Source organism: Erinaceus europaeus, chromosome 11, assembly GCF_950295315.1.
Source record: "Erinaceus europaeus chromosome 11, mEriEur2.1, whole genome shotgun sequence".
NCBI classification, from domain to species: Eukaryota; Metazoa; Chordata; class Mammalia; order Eulipotyphla; family Erinaceidae; genus Erinaceus; species Erinaceus europaeus.
In genome coordinates, this window is record NC_080172.1 from 61542121 (window position 1) to 61563091 (window position 20971).

A 20971-nucleotide genomic window follows, 5' to 3' on the forward strand; every position below is an offset into this window, starting at 1 on the left:
GATGTGCGCAAGCGTATTAGAGTAAGCTCTTCCCCCTCCTCCCTTCCTGTGCACGCGCTTGGAGTCCACAACTCTCGCGAGAGAAGCGAGATTTATTCCTACGTACCGGGCCGTGCTGCTTATGGCGGCGCTGGAGAGGGGGCGCTGAGCTGTTGGGGTGAGTACGACCTTAGGGTCCATCTAGGAGTAGCAAAAACACGGGCAAAGGGGGGGGCGAGAGGACCATTACTAACAGGAGCGACTTCTGACTCAAGGGGGTATTTCTGAAGCTTTAGGTAAGAAAGAGTTCGCCTTGAGTTCCAAACCCGGGCTTTTCCATTCGGCCCCCGTTCAACCGTCAGGGCCTCACGTCAGTCGGCAGAGGCGAAGCGAAGAGTTGAGGCCAAGGCGGCCGTGAATGGTGTTGGTGTTGGTGACTGAAGTGGGGGGGAGGGAGCGAAAAATGGAGGCTCCGACCGCAGCCAAGATGGAGACAGGGGTGCGGGGCTTGGGCGCAGGGGCTGCTGGGAACTGCAGTTTGGCCGCTTCCTCCTCTGCGGCTTGGCGGGTGAAACGGGAACTACAAGTCCCGGCGGGCGGGGCGAGGGGGGGTGGTGGCGCGGTCCTTTGTGTGAGGCTGCAAGAGCCAGAGCCAGAGCCAGAAGAGAGGGGCCTACTCTTGCTTTCTGGTCCCTGCGGTTTGTTAAATGTCACCTCCCTGGGGCTCTGCCTACTAGTACCAGAGCGCAGTGCGGCACAGGCACCTCCTTTTGTGTATGGGCTGACAGCCTGACTCCATCTAAATGTTTGGAGACCTTTCCCCGGTCACATCTGATAGAGTACCGCAGCAGAATTGTCTTCCTTTCATTTAACCATCTCACATCACCAACTCTCAGCTTTCCCGTCTTGCCTTCCGTTGGGCTTGAGAAAGTCTTAGGAGCTTGTGTCTCACCTGTTCTGAGGTTAGGGCGTGTGCAGTGAGAAGTCTGTGCAGTCCCTCCCTACCACCTCTTATTACGGATGCTAGAGTGTGGCTCACATTGTGCAATGAACGGTTTGGCTTCGTCATTCCGTAGAGTTGTTTAGAGCCCTGGCGGGACACACAAGTCACTGTTTTGTCAGTACAACGTCTTGGCACTACAGTTATTTTGCTTTAAGGATTTCTTTAGGAACACCCAGATAGCTACTCTTGCTTGACACACACCAGTGAGGCAGGTAGTTCTCAAGGGCAGTCTTCTATCTACAAACGCAAAAATCTGCTCGGCGAGGTAATTACCCTTGTTTTGCTCCTGAAACGAGTGAGAAAACCTGCTGCTGTTTTAAGTATTTGAGAGGCAGGGTGGAAGAGAAGTGAGGAAACTAAAAAGGCTCCGGGATAATTGAGACCATTTCCTTTAAGAGGCTTTATATCAGGGTAGTATGAACTGGTAGCTAACAGCCAGAGCTTACCTGTGTGCTAAATGTAAGTTCCAAATTATAGTCTGCTAATGTTATTCTGTACCAGTATGCAGTGGTGTACTACGTAGAGAAATAGTGTAATGGGTGGGGGTAGATAGCATAATGGTTATGCAAAGAGACTCTCAAGCCTGAGGCTCCGAAGTCCCAGGTTCAGTCCCCCGCAGCACCATAAGCCAGAGCTGTGCAGTGCTCTGGTGTTAATATTATTTTTTTTTCTGCAGGGTTATTGCTGGGGCTTGGTGCCGGCACTGCGAATCCACTGCTCTTGGAGGCTATTTTTTGCCCCCATTTTTGTTGCTCTTGTTGTTACTGATGCCATTGTTGTTGGATAGGACAAAGAGAAATGGAGAGAGGAGGAGAATAAAGAGGGGAAGAGATAGACACCTGCAGACCTGCTTCACCACTTGTGAAGCGAACCCCTGCAGGTGGGGAGCCTGGGGCTCGAACCTGGATCCTTATGCGGGTCTTTGCGCTGCACCACTTGCGCTTAACCCACTGCGCTGCTGCCCGACCCCCTGCTCTGGTGTTTTTATGTATTTTTCCTCTCTCTGCATCTCTCTCAAAAATAAAATAAAATACTTAAAAAAAAAGTAATACCTTGGTGTCCTTTTGATACTAAAATAATGGGCATACTTGGTGTGGATAAGGAAAGAATTCAGTTTGTATAGGCATATCTAAATTGTGAAAGTTAAACACTCACTTGTTTAAACACTTGTTTCTTTTAACTGCCTGCCTGAAATCATGAGATGGTGATAGTTTGAGTGGCTTTACAGCTGCTCTGGATGCTTACCATCTACATGAGTATTTTTAGCAGCTGAGTTGAAAAGTAAAGCATTTGAGGCAGAGAAGATAGGTTTCCTTTTTTTGTAAATAAGTTCTGACTTCACAAGTATGACCTTTAGAGAGTGCTTGAAATTCTGGTGAATTGCTAGTAGATTAAAAATGAGAGTGAAAGCTGACATGTAGTACCTCTTTATCTTAATCCTGTTTTTTCCCTGTCTTTAGACAAACTGAGCTAGGCTACCCAATATTTTGAGAAAGTTTTAAATTGTTTTATGCCAAACATAAAATTTAAGTGTACATTTCAGTGATAGTAATTCATTCACATGGCAGTATGGTAGTTGAATGTGGAAATGCCAAATTGACAGCTTTGTAAGGAGTCAAATTTTAGGACTATTAACAAAATTTAAAAACCTCTAAAATCTTTATTAAAACACAAGGAATTCCTTTGCTTTCTTTTTGAAGATTTTATTTTATTTTTTTATTTTTTTTTACCAGAGCACTGCTCAACTCTGGCTTATGGTGGTGGGGGATTGAACCTGGGACTTGAGAGCCTCAGGCATGAAAGTCTCTTTGCATAAGCATTATGCTATACCCCCACCCTTGAAGATTTTATTAACACAAGATATATAGATACAACATTTCTCTGGTACATGGAATGCTGACTATCAAATTTAAATGCTGTACTGCACTACTTTTCCTGACCCAATTTAGTTGCTTGCTTAGCTTTCTCTGTAGAAATAAAAGGAAGGTGGATACTTAGATGACTTTGTCCAAAGCTGTCTTTGGAAAGATATAAAGTGTTGATACTTTTAATAACAGAATTGCAGCTAGTAGAGTTAAAACTGGTTGGGGAGATAGTATAACATTTATGCAAACAAATTTCATGTCTGAGTCCCTGAGGTCTTAGCCAGGTCTAGTCACTGTCATTACCATAAACCAGAGCTGAATAGTGCTCTGGTTTAACAAAAATTACATATGTGTGATCTGGGAGGTGGCGCAGTGGCTAAGGCACTGGACTCTCAAGCATAAGGTCCTGAGTTTGACCTCTGGCAGCACATGTACCAGAGTGATGGCTGGTTCTTTCTCTCCTCCTATCTTTCTCATAAATAAATAAATTCTTTAAAAAATTACATACGTATATGATTTAAAAAAAATTATTAGCTAGGATGCTGTCTGATGAGGACTGTGGTAAGAATGAATTGCTTGCTTGAATCCCATAGTTTCTTGCTGTTAAGATCTTTCTTAGAGGGCTGGGGAGATAGCATAATGGTTATGAAAAAAACCTTTCTGGTCTGAGGCACCAAAGGTCCTGTGTCCAGTCCCCAGCACCACGATAAACCAGAGCTGAGCTCTGGTAAACAAAAATAAAAACAAGAACAAAAAAATTCTGACAGACACCAGGATTTTAAAGAATTACTTGTTTGAGGTGTTTCATTGCGGTACAGTTTTCATTAGGGATGCTGAACTGAATGTAGTATTCTGTAGACAATCTGCTCAAAGTCACGAAGGAGTAGTGATTTTATTTTTGAGAAACTTTTCTTAATATTTATTGGCTAGAGACAGTCAGAAATTGAGAAAGAATGGGGAGAGAGAGAGAGGAAGAGAGATACCTGCAGACCTGCTTCACTCAAAGCTTTCTTCCTACAGGTGGAGTCTGGGGGCTTGAACCTGGGTCCTTGCTCATTGTAGCATGTGTGTTCAATCAGGTGCACCAGCACCTGGTCCCCCCCTTTTAAAAAATATTTATTTCTTTTTGTTGCCCTGGTTGCTTTATTGTAGTTATTGTTATTGCTGTCATCACTGTTGGATAGGACAGAGAGAAATGCAAAGAGGGGAAGAAGGGGAGAGAAAGACACCTTCAGACCTGCTTCACTGCTTGTGAAGCGACTCCCCCTGCATGTGGAGAGGTGAGGTCCTTGCGCTTTGAGCCACCTGCTGCCCTACTTCCTGGGTCCCCTGCAGTTTCTTTTTCAGTGATTCTTAGAGCTTTCTATTTACAGTTGCTTTTAGGCTTGCCAATACTTTTTCCTTTTAGTGGTCTCATCAGTCTGTGTTACCTCCTCTAATATGTAGCCACTAGCCAGCCATGTGATTCTATTGTGTATACTTAAACAGTTCTGGATTGAAATGTTAAGTTGGTTTTCAAGGAATGAAAACCAAATTTTAACACCTGTTACCTATAGAAAATAGCACTTTGGGGCCGGGCTGTGGCACACCTGGTTGAGCGCACATGTTCCAATGTGCAAGGACCCAGGTTTGAGTCCCCTTCTCTGTCCCCACCTGCAGGGGGTAAGCTTTGTGATCGGTGAAGCTGTGCTGCAGATGTCTCTGTCTTCCTATTTCCCCCCTTCCCTCTTGATTTGACTCTTTCTATCCAATAAATAAGTAAAGATAGTTTTAAAAAAATAAAAAAAGAAAATAGCACTTTGGATATTTCTGGTTAAATAACTTAGTTTCACTTGGTTAATAGGTTTACTAGAAAATTTGAAACTACATAGGTAGTTTACATTGTATTTCTTCCTCGTTTCCCCCCTCCCTCCCATCCTTCCATCCTCCCTCTCTAACCAGAGCATGAGAGTCTCTTTGCATAACCATTATGCTCTCTTGCTCTGCATTGCATTTCTGTTGAGCAGCATTGGTTTACGCTCTCCTAAGTTTGTGTCTTGAAGGTTTTTTTCTTGAAGTATTTATTTCACTTTATACACTGATAGTAGTCTTTTAAAAAAAAACTTTAGTTTGGGAGTTGGGCAATAGCACAGCGAGTTAAGCGCAGGTGGCACAAAGCGCAAGGACTGGCATAAGGATCCCGGTTCAAAGCTCCCCAACTGCAGGGGAGTCGCTTCACAGGTGATGAAGCAGATCTACAGGTGTCTATCTTTCCCCCTCTGTCTTCTCCATTTCTCTTTGTCCTGTCCATCAACAACATCAATAATAACCACAACAGTAAAACAAGGGCAACAAAAGGGAATACATATTTAAAAAGAAAAAAAAGATTAAAAAATTAAAAACAAATAGTTCTAGAAACTTAACACTTGAGCACAATTGTTTTTATTTCATATGTAGTAGTATCATATGACTGTCAGTGCCTCCAGGGATCAAACGGAGTGGGAGGCTCAGATATGCCTGCCCTTTATTTTCTGAGCTGTTTCCCCAGCTTCCCAGCACAGTTATAACTACACAACATATACAAAAGCAAAACTATAATTTCAGCAGTTTGATTTCCTTTTATTCCCACTGAGCATGATTCAGCATAAATTGTCCTAAATTGGCAAATTAACAAAACTTTATTTTCCTTAGATCCTAAAATAAATTAATTAAAATCTGTTAAGCACTTCAGTTATACAGAATATAGAGATACTGTGTGCATTTGAATGTGTCTTGTTGATGCATTAAACACTAACTAGGAAGGGCCACCAAAACAGCTCACTTAGTGTGTTGCCTTGCTATGGGCATGACCAAGTTCCACTCCAGCCCCCACAGCTTCCTTAAACCTTTTGTGGTTCCTTTGTCTCTGTTTCTGAAAAGGGTAGCCTGGAATATTGAAGCTTGGGAGATAAGTAAAAATAAATAAAATAAATGAAAAAACTAGGAAGCCCAGTCAAGTATATTGCTTAGGTGAATCCATTACATAAGAAAGTTTGAGTTTGGTAGTAGGGGTAGATAGCATAATGGTTATGCAAACATACTGTCATGCCTGAGGCTTCAAAGTCAGGGGTTCAGTCCCCTGCACCACCATAAACCAGAGCTGATCAGTCCTTTTTTTTTTTTTTTTTAAAGAATGTTTCAGTTCCATGCTGCCTATTTGGGTCTTTACTTTTTTTTTTTTAATTTTTTTATTTATAAAAAGGAAACATTGCCAAAACCATAGGATAAGAGTGGTACAACTTCACACAATTCCCACCACCAGATCTCTATATCCCATCCTCTTCCCTGATAGCTTTCCTACTCTTTATCCCTCTGGGAGTATGGACCCAAGGTCATTGTGGGATGCAGAAGGTGGAAGGTCTGGTTTTTGTAATTGCTTCCCCGCTGAACATGGGTGTTGACAGGTTGATCCATACTCCAAGCCTGCCTCTCTCTTTCCCTAGTAGGGTGGATCTCTGGGGAAGCAGAGATCCAGGACATATTGGTGTGGTCTTCTTTCCAGGGAAGTCTGCTCGGCATCATGCTAACATCTGAAACCTGGAGGTTGGAAAGAGAGTTAACATACAAAGCCAAACAAATTGTTGACCAGTCATGGACCTAAAGGCTGGAATAGTGCAGATGAAGAGTGTGTGTGTGTGTGTGTGTGTGTGTGGGGGGGGGGAGATTCTCCGTTTTGTAGATAGCTAGCTAGTAGGCATATTTTAGAAGGGCCTGTGGCTATACTAGTGTTTTTTGTTTTTTGCCTGAGCCTGAAATCTGATATGCAGGTGGATCCTAATTATTGTCTGGGGAGATGATGTCATGGCTGGCAGGACCAGAAAGCTGGATCAGGGAAGAGAGTAGCTCCCAAATATGGGAAAGGTGTATAAATATTGTTGATTGCAAACCCCATCGATTTGATGTGATCTGGGATCCATATTCAGCTTAGGAACCTATGTGACCTCAGCATCCCTGTAGATTTGAGCTCACATTCTGTGGTCATAAGTCGGAACGTTCCAAGCTGCCCCAATATCAGGACCCATCTTCCTCAGGTGTAGCATAGAGTATGTTGTCCATCCTCCCTTTGGAGGATGGAACATTCTCTACCATTGTTGATCCAAGTTGAGAGCAAGGTCCTATGGGGGCTCACAAAGGGGTCTATTTTGTTGTTCCAGATAGAAATGACTGGTAACAATGGAGAGAGGGATTTATTTGAGGTCTAGGCCCATCGTGTCTGTTTGGGAATCTCAGGACTCCCCAATTAGGGATTAGGGCCCCAGCTGATGGGGGGGGTGTCCTTTACTTTTTACTATCTTTATTTTGAGAGGGATGGAGAGATAGAGGGAATGAGACAGAGAGGTTATTTGCAGCCCTTCTTCACTACTGGTGGAGCTTTTCCCCTGCAGGTGGAGACCAGGGACTTGAACTCAGGTCATTGTGCACAGTAACATGTTCGTTTGACCAGATGTGCTACTACTACCCCACTCCTTGGGTCTTTGCTTTTTTGTTTTGTTTATGGGAGGAGAGAAAAAACCAGAGCACCACTCTGGTATACGCAGTGCTGGGGATTGAGCTCTGGATCTCCTGTTAAGAGTTCAGTTACTCCACTTCAGCATATCAGTCCTTGCTCTTTTCAACAGGAAGTGAGTAGGTAGGAACACTTAAAAAGTGGTTCAGCTTTTCATGAATATTATTCACCATGGAGGGCTATACAAACTTTTAGGATAATTTGTCAGTGATAACCTAAGTAATGTGATATATTTCAGATGGATCAGTGACCACATAAATATGTTTGGGGTGTATGCGTGTTAGGCCTTTGAATTAATGCGAGGGTGGCAGAAAATAACAAAATAGGTGATAGTTTGTAGACAAGTGAAATACAGAGCAAATATTTGAATTACCAGTTCAAATCAAGGATTTAGCTTTATCCTAAAACATGACTTAATAGTTGATGATTAACTATTTCCTGGTGATAATTGTTTCCTTAGCAGGGGGCGAGTAATTGATTGCTTTGGAATCATAGAAACTCAGATCCATGTTTAAATTGTTCTGTTTTTGAAGATTTTATTTTTGAGAGAAAAAGGAAAATCAAGCATCACTCTTGTCTGTCACATATAATGCAAGGGATTGAACTTGGAACCTCATACTTCAGAGTTCAATGCTTTATTCACTGTGCTACATCTCTGACTGAGCCTTGGTTTATTAATAGGTACATGGAATTTCATGTGACTTTACAAATGCCTAGCTTAGGGGAGAGCAGCAAGGAATGTACTTAAGACTAGAAGGTTAAGGCAGAAGTTAATGATTCCAAGAGCACTTAGTCAGATTATTGAAAATACCACAGCGGTTACCTTTTGCCTTCATTATGTGTTGATTTGATTGAGAAATGTTTTTTTACAAGTATATCAAATCATTTTATTATAACACTTTAAATACATAGTTTTTTTAATTTTTAAAAATATTTATTTCCTTTTGTTGCCCTTGTTTTATTGTTGTAGTTATTATTGTTGTTATTGATGTTGTTGTTAAGACAGAGAGAAATGGAGAGAGGAGGGGAAGACGGGAGTGCAGGCTCACTCCTGGGTCTGCCTGTCTCCCTGGGCCATAGGGAGATGGACATCAAGAGCGGTCCCCACTTGAATACTTGAAATATTTCATTTTAAATCCACAATCTAGGGAGTTGAATGGTAGCGCAGCAGGTTAAGTGCAGGGAGAAATGTTTTTGAACAACCATAGTGATCCTGTAGTTGAAATGAGTGAAATATAATTTGACCACTCAAAGTTCATGATAGTTGATTTTGAGATTTAATTAATCTGAATAGGTATCATTAGTGCCCAACATGTATACTGTAATATTGCAGATTTCAGATTCTAGTGATAATTTTCTTTTTTAAATTTTTATTTTATGGAGGCTGGGAAGACAGCATAATGGTTACGCAAAAAGACTTTAATACCTTAGGCACCAAATGTCCTAGGTTCAATCCTCAGCACCTTCATAAGCCAGAGCTGAGCAGTGCTGTGGTTAAAAAAAAGAAAGAAAGAAAAAAAAGGGGAGTCGGGCTGTAGTGCAGCGGGCTAAGTGCAGGTGGCGCAAAGCACAAGGACCAGACTGGCATAAGGATCCCAGTTTGAAACCCGGCTCCCCACCTGCAGCGGAGTCGCTTCACAGGCGGTGAAGCAGGTCTGCAGGAGTCTATCTTTCTCTCCTCCTCTCTGTCTTCCCCTCCCTCTCTCCATTTCTCTCTGTCCTATCCAACAACAACAACAATAATAACTACAACAATAAAACAAGGGCAACAAAAGGGAATAAATAAATAAAATAAATATTAAAAATTTTTTTTAATATTAAAAAAAAGAAAGAAAAAGAAGAAAAATATATATCTAGAGCACTGTTCAGCTTTGGCTTATGATAGTGCAGAGGATTAAACCTGAGGCTTAGGAGCTTCAGGCATGAAACTATTTTGAATAACCATTGTACTATCTCCCCCACCTTTGGGAACTTTAAATGTTTATTTATTTCCTTTTGTTGACCTTGTTTTATTGTTGCAGTTATTATTGTTGATGTAGTTGTTGGATAGGACAGAGAGAAAGGGAGAGAGGAGGGGAAGACGGAGAGAAAGACACTTGCAGGCCTACTTCACCACTTGTGAAGCAACCCCCCTGCAGGTGGGGAGCTGGGGGCTTGAACCGGGATCCTTATTCCCTCCTTGCACTTTGCGCCACCTGTGCTTAACCTACCGCCTGACTCAATACTGTATTATTGAGTGACATAGTAAGCCATAGTGACATAGTAAGCTTTCCCCCTGCAGGTGGGGACTGAGGGCTTGAATGCACTGTAACGTGCTCAACCAGGTGTGTGAACATCCAGGGTCTTGCTTTCATATATTGACTGTTGTGGATATTGCAACTATGAAAGGAGGAATGCATCTAATCTTTCAAATAAATGTTTTCATGTCTTTTGGATAAATGTGTGTATTCCTGGGTTATAAGGTATTTCCAGTTGTACCTAAAGACTCTCCATACTGTTTGCCGTAGGACCTGCACCAGTTTTCATTCCTTCTCCCAACAGTGTATGAGAATTCTTTCTCTAAATCCTTGCCAACTCTTTAATTATTTATTTATTCCCTTTTGTTGCCCTTGTTGTTTTACTGTTGTAGTTATTGATGTCGTTGTTGGATAGGACAGAGAGAAATGGAGAGAGGAGGGGAAGACAGAGGGAGAGAGAGATACCTGCAGACCTGCTTCACCTCTTGTGAAGCGACTCCTCTGCAGGTGGGGATCCGGGGCTAGAACCAGGATCCATACACCGGTTGTTGCTGCGCTTTGCGCCACCTGTGCGCTTAACCTGCTGAGCTACTGCCCAACTCCCCCATGCCAACTCTTGTTATTTCTGCTTTTTTTTTTTTTTTTAAAGTATTCCCTTTTGTTGCCCCTGTTGTTTTATTGTTGTAGTTATTGTTGTTGGATAGGACAGAGAGAAATGGGGAGAGGAGGGGAAGACAGGGGGGGAGAGAAAGATAGACATCTGCAGACCTGCTTCACCGCTTGTGAAATGACTCCCTTGCAGGTGGGGAGCCAGGGGCTGGAACCGGGATCCTCACACTGATCCTTGTGCTTTGTGCCACATGCGCTTAAGCTGCTGCGCTGCCATCAGACTCCCTATTTCTGCTTTTTTGATGTAGGTGATTTTCTTTCAGGTATGAGTTAGATTTGACTACTATGTCAGATAGTAGTGTACAGGTGCACCAAGTCTGAATTTTCAAGAGAAGGACTAGGGAGATAGTAGCAGTAGGGCACAGAATTTACATGCTTGAGGATCCAGGTTCAGTCCCCATATGCCAGAGCTGAGTAGTTACCTGTCTGTTTCTTCAAAAATAAGTATGTGCGTGTGTGTGTGTGTGTGTGTGGGGGGAACATTGAAAATGCAGTTTCACTGCTTCAGTTCACCCATGATAGTAATGCATAGCACCTCACATGTGGTACAGGACTTGAATCTGGGCTGCCTGTATACATACCGTACCTAGTGAGCTCTTGGGCGATAAAGAAGGGAGCTGGAGGTTGCTCATCTGATAGAGCACAGTTTACTCTGTACCCCAGTCTGAGCTACTAGCCACCGTGCAAATGGAAAACTACCAGTGGTGGAGTGGTGCTGTGGTATTATATCTCTGTGTGTCTCCCTGTTTCTCACTTACTGGGAAGGAAAATAAACATTTAAAAAATTTATTTATTTATTTTCCCTTTTGTTGCCCTTGTTGTCTAACGTTGTAGTTATTGATAGTCATTAGATAGGACAGAGAGAAATTGAGAGAGGAGGGGAAGACAGAGGGGAAGAGAGATAGACACCTGCAGACCTGCTTCACCGCTTGTGAAGTGACTTCCCTGCAGATGGGGAGCCGGGGGCTTGAACGGGATCCTTATATGGGTCCTTGCGCTTTGCACGACGTGCGCTTAACCCACTGTGCCGCTGCACGACTCCCAGAAAGTAAACATTTCTTTGTTCCTCTTTTCTTGAGACAGAAAGTAGAAAGGCGGCAGAGAGTGAAAGAAACGACAGCACTGAAGCTTCTTTCAATGTAGTGGAAGCGAGACTCAAACCTTACAGTGTTGCTGGGTCACACATCCTCCTCTCCCCTCCCCTCCCCACCCCTCCCCTCCTTTCTTTTTATTTCTTCTCCAGTCCTGGGACTTGGTGTGCCAGCACTACAAATCTACCACTCCTTTCAGCCACCCCCCCTTCCATTTTATTAGATAGGACAGAGAGAAATTGAGAGAGGAGGGGTCAAGATAGAAGAAAAAGAGACGTCTGCAGATCTGCTTCACCACTTGTGAAGTGTTCAATCTGCAGGTGGGGAGCCGGGGACTCAAACCCTGATTCTTGAGTGGGTCATTGTACGTAGTACTATGTGTGCTTAACTGAATGTGCCACTGCCCACCCACCCTGCCCTCCCCCCCCCTTTTTTTTTTTAACCAGAACATTGCCTAGCTCTGGCTTATAGTATTGCTGGATATTAAACCTGGTACCTTTAGTACCTCAGACATGAAAGTTTGTTTATTTTACCAGAGCACTGCTCAGCTCTGGCTTATGGCGATGTGGGGGATTGAACCTGGGACTTGAGAGACTCAGGAATGAAAGCCTCTTTCCATAATCATTATGCTATACCTCCACCTGACATGAAAGGTTTTTTGCATAACCATTATGCTTTCTCCCCAGTCCCACACACTTCTGAGTGAACTATTTTGCTGTCCTAAGATTATTTCTTGATTGTATAGTCAAGACTTTATACTATTAATAGCAGCCTGGAGGTGACATAGTAGATTCAGTGTTGGAACTCACAAAGATGACTTCCTAGGTTTGATAACCAGCATCATATATTCTCTAGTTCTCTCTTTAAGTAAATAAAATCTTTTTAAAAAGACCAGTGGTTCAGGAGGTGGTACAGTGTACATAATATTGAATTTTCAAGTGTGAAGTTTTGAGTTCAAACCCTGGAAATGCATGTGCCAGAATAATGCTCTGGTCTCTCGCCCTCTGTCTCTTAAAGAATTTATTTAGTCATGAAAAAGGTAGGTAAGAAAGAACCAGACATCACTCTGATATATGTGTTGCCGGGAATCAAACTCAGACCTCGTGGTTGAGAATCCTTGCTTTATCCAATGTGCCACCTCCTTTACCACACACTCTCCTTTTATTTTATTATCTTTATTTATTGAATAGATAACCAGAAATTCAAATGCATGGGGGAAGATAGAGAGGGAGTGATGGATACCTGCACTCCCTGCTTTACCACTTGCAAAGCTTTCCCCCTGCAGGTGAGGACTGGGGTTCTTGCACATTGTAACATGTGCACCCAACCAAGTGTACCACCACCCGGCCCTGTTCTGGTTTTTCTTTCTCTAACTTTATTAAGTAATTTTTTTTAGATTATACATTACATTAAACATGGTTTTGATATTGTTCCTTTTATTAAATTTCAAAATTCTGCGACAACTTTATCACAGGTCCCCATTTGCTGCGTAACGCATCAGAGCTACACCCACAAAAGCAGCTAATAAAGCAAAATAGAAGGGAAATGTCTATAGAAGAGAAACAATTGAAATGAGGATAGATGGTAATAAATACGAAATATAAATAAAACCAGAGAATTGTGCTTGTTAGCTATAAAAATGGTATTTCACACTACTCATGTTAAGGATTTATGTGGAGAAAAGGTGGACTTGACTTTAAATGTACTGAGATAGTTTATTTGAAAAAAAAATCAAATAAGGTATTAGGTGATGTCAGAGTTGATGAAATAGTTTAGACTAGCCAAGTTCAATTCCTGTCACAGATTTGAGAAAATGTTATGGAGTAAGTCACATCATCTAAATTTCAGTTTCTCAAGAAAAATGAAAACTCAGTACTAGCTAATGCATGGCCATTTTTATGGTTATATCTAACATTCAATGACTAGTCATTTCAAATATAAAACGTTGTATCTGCCTTTTAAATTTCACTTCAGTCAATCTCCAGTAATGCAGACTACATATTTAAGACCAGTGTTTCTCAAATCTCTTGGGAAGCTTAACACACCTTCCCCTACACCGCCTATGCATAGCCGTCACTCAGTAATTTAGGTAGCCTAATGGGGTAGTGCCACTTCAGTAATGATTTCTGATTCCTCCCACTACTACTTCATACCCAAATCAGTATTTCTGCTGCAAATCAGTATTTCTTTCAATATATCTTTTGTATTAATCTTTTTGTCCTGATTAGCACCAGATTTTAGTCGCCTTATATTTAACACATCTGTCAGTTTTTTCCATTTTTTGATCACATAACATCAGATTTATTTCACCTCATTTACTTTAGCAACAGCATAAATGTGATTTGTGAATCATCCTCCATAGGATTTCAGGACTTAACACACTTTTCTTTAAGACTCAAGACTGTTTCATTATATATTGGAATGCTTGAGAGTTCAGTAGTCAGGTGTCTAGTTCTAGTCTCCGCGTCCTGCGCGGGAATGGTCTTGAGAGGAGGAACGAGAGCTGAGGGCTTAGGGAGGTCTTGTGCCAAAGACACAGCAAGTTTATTTGGTTTGAGGCATATATATACATATATACACATATACATTTTCTATCACCAGCTAAACAGCAGGCAAGTGGTTACATAAATGTAAGCAGCACCTGGTGTTTATGAACTTCTTCTATATGTTTTGGTTTATTCAGCAGCTAGCAAGCTAAGGTCAGATCAGAATCTTCTGCTAATGTTTGCAGACATAACTGGGGAAGTTGCGGGTTCAATCAAAGGCCATGGTATTCTTTCCCATGCTTTTTCTCCCTGCAGCCTTGTTTATTACCAAGGGCCTGATGGAGATTTGCTTTTTGATGGTCACCTACATCTAGTGGTACACTGTCTCCACATATCCATTCCATTTCATCCTAACTAATACCTCTGTTCTGCTCAGCTAGCCTATTGATTCTTTTGAAACAGGCAACACTGTTGCCATAGTCATTTGCACTTTTAAAACCTCACTAGATGCCAGGCAAAGGAAATTAATACATATTTCCCATTTTCCAGAATCTAGACTTGCTCTGACTTGACTTGTGTAATAGTTCATGTCTAGAATGTTTGTTTTCCTTAAAAAGATTAAAAATCTGCCAAGTGGGCTGGAGTGATGCCATAGTGGTTATGCAAAAGGTTTTGATGCCTGAGGCTCTGAGGTCCCAGGTTCAATTCCCAGCACCACTATAAATCAGAGCTGAGCAGTGCTGTGGTTTCTGTGTATCTCTTTCATTTGAAACAAATAAATGGTCTATTTTTGTGGCCCAGAAGGTGTCACAGTGGATAAAAACACTACATTAAAAAAATATTTATTTTCCCTTTGTTGCCCTTGTTGTTTTTCATTGTTGTTGTAGTTATTGTTGTGGTTGTTAGATGGGACAGAGGGAAATGGAAAGAGGAGGGAAAGAGAGAGGAGAGAAAGACACCTGCAGACCTGCTTCACCATCTGTGAAGGGACTCCCCTGCAGGTGGGGAACCAGGGGCTCAAACCCACTACGCTACCGCCTGACTCCTCACCCCCCATTTAAACAGCATTGTTTAGCTCTGGTTTATGGTTGGGGGGATTGAACCTGGGACTTCAGAGCCTCAAGTATTAGTCTCTTTGCAGTCTCTTTACATAGCCATTGTGCTTTCTACATCCATCCTTCTGTATTCTTTTCTCTCATTAATAGTTCTTAAAAATCTGCCTATTCAGTTTAATCTCTAATCCTATCTTTTAAACCTTCTCAAAATATATTCACTGTATTGCTGTGATGCATATACAGTGGTGAATGAATAGTGTTAGTATGTGACATAGGCACCCAGATACTAAGGCCGAACAGATTTTTGCAACTTTGTCCTATAGTCTCAATGTGTAATTCTCAGCAAGCTTATAAAGAAATTCAAGTTTTGATATAATTGGGGGTTTTATTTTTTAAAAAGTTATTAATATGAGAGAGAACAAGGACTTCACTCTGGCACATGTGGTGCTGGGGATCGAACTCAGGTCCTCATGCTTGAGAGTCCAGCACCCTACATCTGGTGCTACTTCCCAGGCTGCTCATCTTAATCAGTTTATTAATGTGAGGGGGGAGAGAGACAGCAAGAGCATCACTCTGGTACATGTGATATCAGGGATTGAGCTCTGGACCTCATGCTTTCTATAGTGCTTTATTCATTGGACCACCTCCTGGACCTAACTTTATGTTTTTAGTGTGTTATCAAAAGGGGTATCCACTAGCACTTGAGAGATTACCCAGATAACATTAAATTAGAATGTTTCTTGTTTTATTGCAATTACTTGATCATCGATTCCAAATTAATAAAATGAGCTTGTTCCTCCACCCACTGTCTGGCCCTCATCTTTTTATGTCACTTACTGTGCTCATTCTTTTTCTTTCCAGTATGAAGTGTAACAGAACAGACTTTACCACCTGAAACTGCTGCTTCAAGTTCAGATCAGGCAAGGAACAAACCTCGAAACAACCAACAAGACCAAAGAAGAGTACACTTAAGTTGAAGACACAACACTTGATCTGAAACAAGAAGTTTGTGCCTACTCAACAGCTTTGAAAGAGCACTTCCCAACGCTGCTAGTAGTCTTTGTTTTCTTCAGTGCTGTGCTGTGAGATTGCCCGGTGCAGCAGCAGTTGTATTCTTTATTAGCTTGATAGATCATTTTCTCTCGCTCTTTTTTTTTTTTTTAATACTAGCAACTTTCATCCTTTGAAACGTGTGCTGAAAAAGAATAATCAGCAAATACTACTGAAAGTGCAATATTTGATTATCACTGCGAGGTAGGTTTTTAGTCTTTTTCTTTTTACCACCACGGTTATTGCCAGCACTATGAAATTACACCCAGCAGCCACTTAATTCCCTTTATTTTATTTTATTTGACAGAGTGAGAAGAGTGGGAAGATAAAGCTAGACACCAGCAAGATCTGCTCTACCACTTGTAAAGTCCGCCCTATAGGTGGGAAGTGGGGGCTCGAACTCAGGTCCTTGCACATGGTAATGTGTGCACTTAAGTGGGTGCAAAGCCACCTGGCCTCGTTTTTAGTTCTATTAACAAGCATCAGCTTAAGATTTATTAATGAAGGGATGGTAGCCCACTGGGTTAAGCACACACAGTGTAAAGTGCAAGGAACTACGTAAGGATCCCAGTTCAAGCCCCTGGCTCCGCACCTGTGGGGCAGGTGGGGAGGTCGCTTCACAAGCGATGAAGCAGGTCTGCAGGTGTCTCTCTCCCCCTTTGTCTTCCCCATCTTCTCTTAGTTTCTCTCTGTCCTATACAACAACGGGGAAAAGATGGCCTCCAGGAACAGTGGATTCATAGTGTAGGCACATAGCCCCAGCAATAACCCTGGAGGGAAAAAATTTTTTACTAATGAAAGAGAAGCAGAGCATCACTCTGTCACATGCAATGTCAGGGATTGAACTTTACATCTCAAGCTTAAGAGTCTGGCACTTACTGACTACACCACCTCCTAGACCACTTAAATTTTTTTAAATTATCATTTTTTTGGATATATACAGAGACTGAGAGGGAAAGAGAAGATAGAAACCCGTAGCATTGCTTCACCACTCATGAAGCATCTCCCCCACAGGTAGGGGATGGGCTTGGATCTGCACATTGTAGCATGTACCCTTCACCGGGAGTGCCACAACCTGATCTTTAATTAATTTATTCCCCTTTTGTCCTTGTTGTTTTATTGGTGTAGTTGTTATTGGATAAGACAGAGAAATAGGAGAGGAGGGGGAGACGGGAAGAGAGAGACACCTGCAGACCTGCTTCACCACTTGTGAAGTGACTCCCCTGCAGGTGGGGAGCTGGGGGCTCGAACTGCTTTTGCTTTTTTTTTTTTTTTTTTTTTAACTTCCAAGCTTCTTATTGGGGCTCGGTGTCAGCACTGTGAATCCACTGCTCATGATTGCCATTTTTATCTATTTTGTTGGATAGGACAGATAAATTGAGAGAGAAGGGGTAGATAGGGAGAGAGAAACACAGATACCTGCAGACCTGCTTCACTACTTGTGAAGTAATTTCCCTACAGGTGAGGAGCCTGGGACTGGAACCAGGATCATTGCATTTTATACTGTGTGCACTTAACCCGATTCACCACCACCCAGCCCCCTGATCTTTTACCTTTTAAAAGACTTATTTTTTTGTTAATGGGAGAGAAGACCAGAATTTCACTCTAGGATATGGGGTGCCAGGGATTGAACTTGGAACCTTATGCTTGAGAGTCCAAGGCTTTATTCACTATGCCACTTCCTAGGCCCCAATTGTTTTTAATTGTAACCCACTTAATTCTCAATTGTTACTATATCAACAGTAGATTAATTTATTGTCAGACAGTAGACAGCATTTATTGTCCAAGTTGGGTTTTTTTTCCCCGCCTACAGATTCAATTATTTATGCCACCAGTTATCACCAAGGCTTGGTTCAGGACTCCACCATTGTTTCCTGGTTACTTTTTTTAAAAAAAAATTTTATGATTAAGTAGAGACAGAATTGAGGGGAGGGAGAGACAGACACCTGCAGCCTTGCTTCATTTATGAAGCTTTCCCCCTGCAGGTGGGGTCCAGGGGCTTGAAGCAGGGTGCTTGTGCACTGTGGTGTATACATTTAACCTGGTGTACCACCACCTTGCTCCCCCCACACTCCAATTGCTTTTTTGCCCCTTAATAGAATGTGTGAGAGAGAGAGGAGAGAAATCAGCATTGTTACACTGGTGAAGCTCCCCCCCGTGCACGATGACATGGGGGCTTAAACCTGGTTCCTTCCACATGTGTGCTTTACCATATGAGCCATCACTTGGACAACTTCACACAGGTTGATAGTAATATGTACTGCCATCTTTTGATCTGTTGCTCTCTTAAAAAGAACAACTCCGTCTACATTATTTAGATGGTAGGATTTCAGATAGTGTCCATTGTACTCCAGTAAGTAAGGTCTTCATGAATCTTTACAAAATTTTATTATTATTTTACCAGACTGCTCATCCTCTGGGTTTTAGTGGACTGGGGATTAAATCTGGAACCTATAACCTCAGGCAGAAAAGTATTTTTGCATAATTATGCTGTATCTTCCCTGTTCTAATCCTTAAGGTTTTGTATTTCAGAAAAGCTAGGATAGTGTTACTGTTTCAGATAACCAGATTTTGTGGGGAGGAGTAGTAGTTTAACTGTTAAAACACAGAATTTATATGCCTAAGGCTTCTAGTTCAATCTCTGGCACTACATGTGCTTGAGTGGTGCTCTGGCTTCTCCATAATGTTAATTAAATAATAAAATACGTAACAAAAGAGAGATAGGCTAGTGATTGTAAAAAGCTGTTAAGAGCAGTGAATTAGAGTATAAGGAAAACTAAGCTAGGTTAAAGCCAGAGAAAGAGGTAGACAATGATACAAGTAACAGGACTTGGTAACTAAATGAATGGGACAAGGAGGTTAGAGTAAGACTTTATCTCTTATCCCATTGTTGGAACAGGACGTCTTTGTTTGTATTAGGGAATTTCAGGTATGAGTATTTGTTGCAGTTAAAGTATAGCTTAGGAGGGGTTAAGCACACCAGGTTAAGTGCACATAGTGCAAAGCCAGGGTCTAGTTCAAGGATCTCTGTTTGAACCCCTGGCTTCACAAATTGTGAAGCAGGTCTGCAGGTGTTTATCTTTCTCTCCTCGCTCTGTCTTCCTCTCCTCTGTGGGTTTCTCTGTCTTATCTGACAACAATCAGGGAAAAAATGGCCACCAGGAGTAGTGAGTGGATTTGTAGTGTCAGCACCAAACCCAGCAATAACCCTAGAGGCCATATATATATACACATATACAAGAAATCTGTTGTGTTTATTGGATGGTAATCAGAAATTGAGAAAATAATGCTATTATGGTATGCCAGGTAGTGATTATTTGTAGGAGTTGGTATCATTTAAAATGGTTTTTCATCTGAAGTGTTCAGTTTTTATATTTTCTTTTGAAATCAGAGCACTGCTCAACTCTGGTTTATGGTGATAATCAGGAATTGAGTCTAGGGTGGGGCCTTGGAGTTGAGCAGTTCCCTGATTTAAAAAGGGGAGGAAAAAAGAAGTAAACAAAAGAAATTAAGTGGTCCGGGAGGTGGCACAGTGGCTAAGTCACTAGACTCTCAAGCATGAGGTCCTGAGTTCAATCCCCAGCAGCGCATGTACAAGAGAAACTCGGTGTAAGGATCCCGGTTCGAGCCCCTGGCTCCCCACCTTCAGGGGAGTCACTTCACGGGCAGTGAAGCACGTCTTCAGGTGTCTATCTTTCTCTCCCCCTCTGTTTTCCCCTCCTCTCTCCATTTCTCTCTGTCCTATCCAACAATGACGACAGCAATAATAACTACAACAATAAAACAAGGGCAACAGAAGGAAATAAATAAATAAAAAGAAATAAAAATAGGAAATTCCTAATTTGTTTTACAAAGCTTTCATAATTTCTGATGTAGTTAAGGCCTTTAAACAGATTAATAACCTTATCTTGTAGCAGAATGAGTCCTTAATTGAAAGTTACATTGATACCAGTTTAGCAAAATAGTTGTGTTCCAGAAACATTGTCACTCAGTTTTAAGATTATTACACCATTTTGTTTTTCTGAATATTCCTATCTTTATTTTTCGATTTAGCTATTTTGTTGGTTAGATAAGCACAGCTTTGTCTTTGAAGGATAAAGGATTGAACATTAAAACTTTCCTTAGTTTTATGAAAAATTTATTAATGGTGGGGAGAGCATACCAGAGCATCACTCTAAAATGTATGATTCTGGGAGTCGGCAGTAGTGCAGTGGTTTAAGCACACATGGCACAAAGCGCAAGGACTGGCATGAGTTTCCCTGTTCAAGCCCCCGGCTCCCCACCTGCAGGGGAGTCGCTTCACAAGCAGTGAAGCAGGTCTACAGGTACCTCTGTTTCTCTCCCTCTCTCTGTCTTCCCCTCCTCTCTTCATTTCTCTCTGTCCTATCCAACAATGACATCAATAACAACAACAATAATTATAACAATAAAACAAGGGCAACCAGCGAAATAAATATTAATTTTTTTTTTAAATCTCTAAAAAAAATGTGTGATTCTGAGGGTTGAACCCAGGGCCTTGTGTTTGAGTCCATTGTTTTACATACTGTGCCACTTCTGAAATTGAAATTATTTATGCAAAGTTTATTTTTTAAAGATTTATTTACTTACAAGCGAGGATAAAGAACCATCACACCACTCTGACATATTCAGTGCCAGGGCTGGAACTCAGTAACTCATGCTTGTCTGGTCCTGAGTTTTAACAACTAGGCCTACTCCCAGAGTGGGTGGTGTTTTTTTTGGTTTGGTTTGGTTTTCACTCTGTCCCTACGTAGTTCTGATTTATGGTTATGCTGGAGATTGGACCTGGGACCTTAGAGCCTCAAGCATGAAAGTCTTGCGTAATCATTTTGCTGTCTCTCCGACTAAGGCTTACTCATTTCAGTTTTTTGACATGAAGTTAACATAGAAGTACTTTTTGTTTAATAAGTATGTACAGTCAATATGTACATGCATATATAAGTTGCATGGTTATACTGTGGCTATTTCTTGGCATTACAAAACTTAGTAATAT

At 41.6% G+C, this 20971-nt stretch overlaps 1 protein-coding gene across 3 annotated transcripts in view; it reads left to right on the top strand.

The window, feature by feature from the left end:
• CSDE1 (cold shock domain containing E1) overlaps window positions 1-20971 on the top strand; it is a 53488-nt gene continuing 32517 nt past the window's right edge. For all 3 annotated transcript variants that reach the window (XM_016193637.2, XM_016193638.2, XM_016193639.2), the window contains exons 1-2: window positions 1-157; window positions 15772-16164. The gene's annotated coding sequence lies outside the window, so the exon portion shown is untranslated. The remainder of the gene's footprint in view (window positions 158-15771; window positions 16165-20971) is intronic.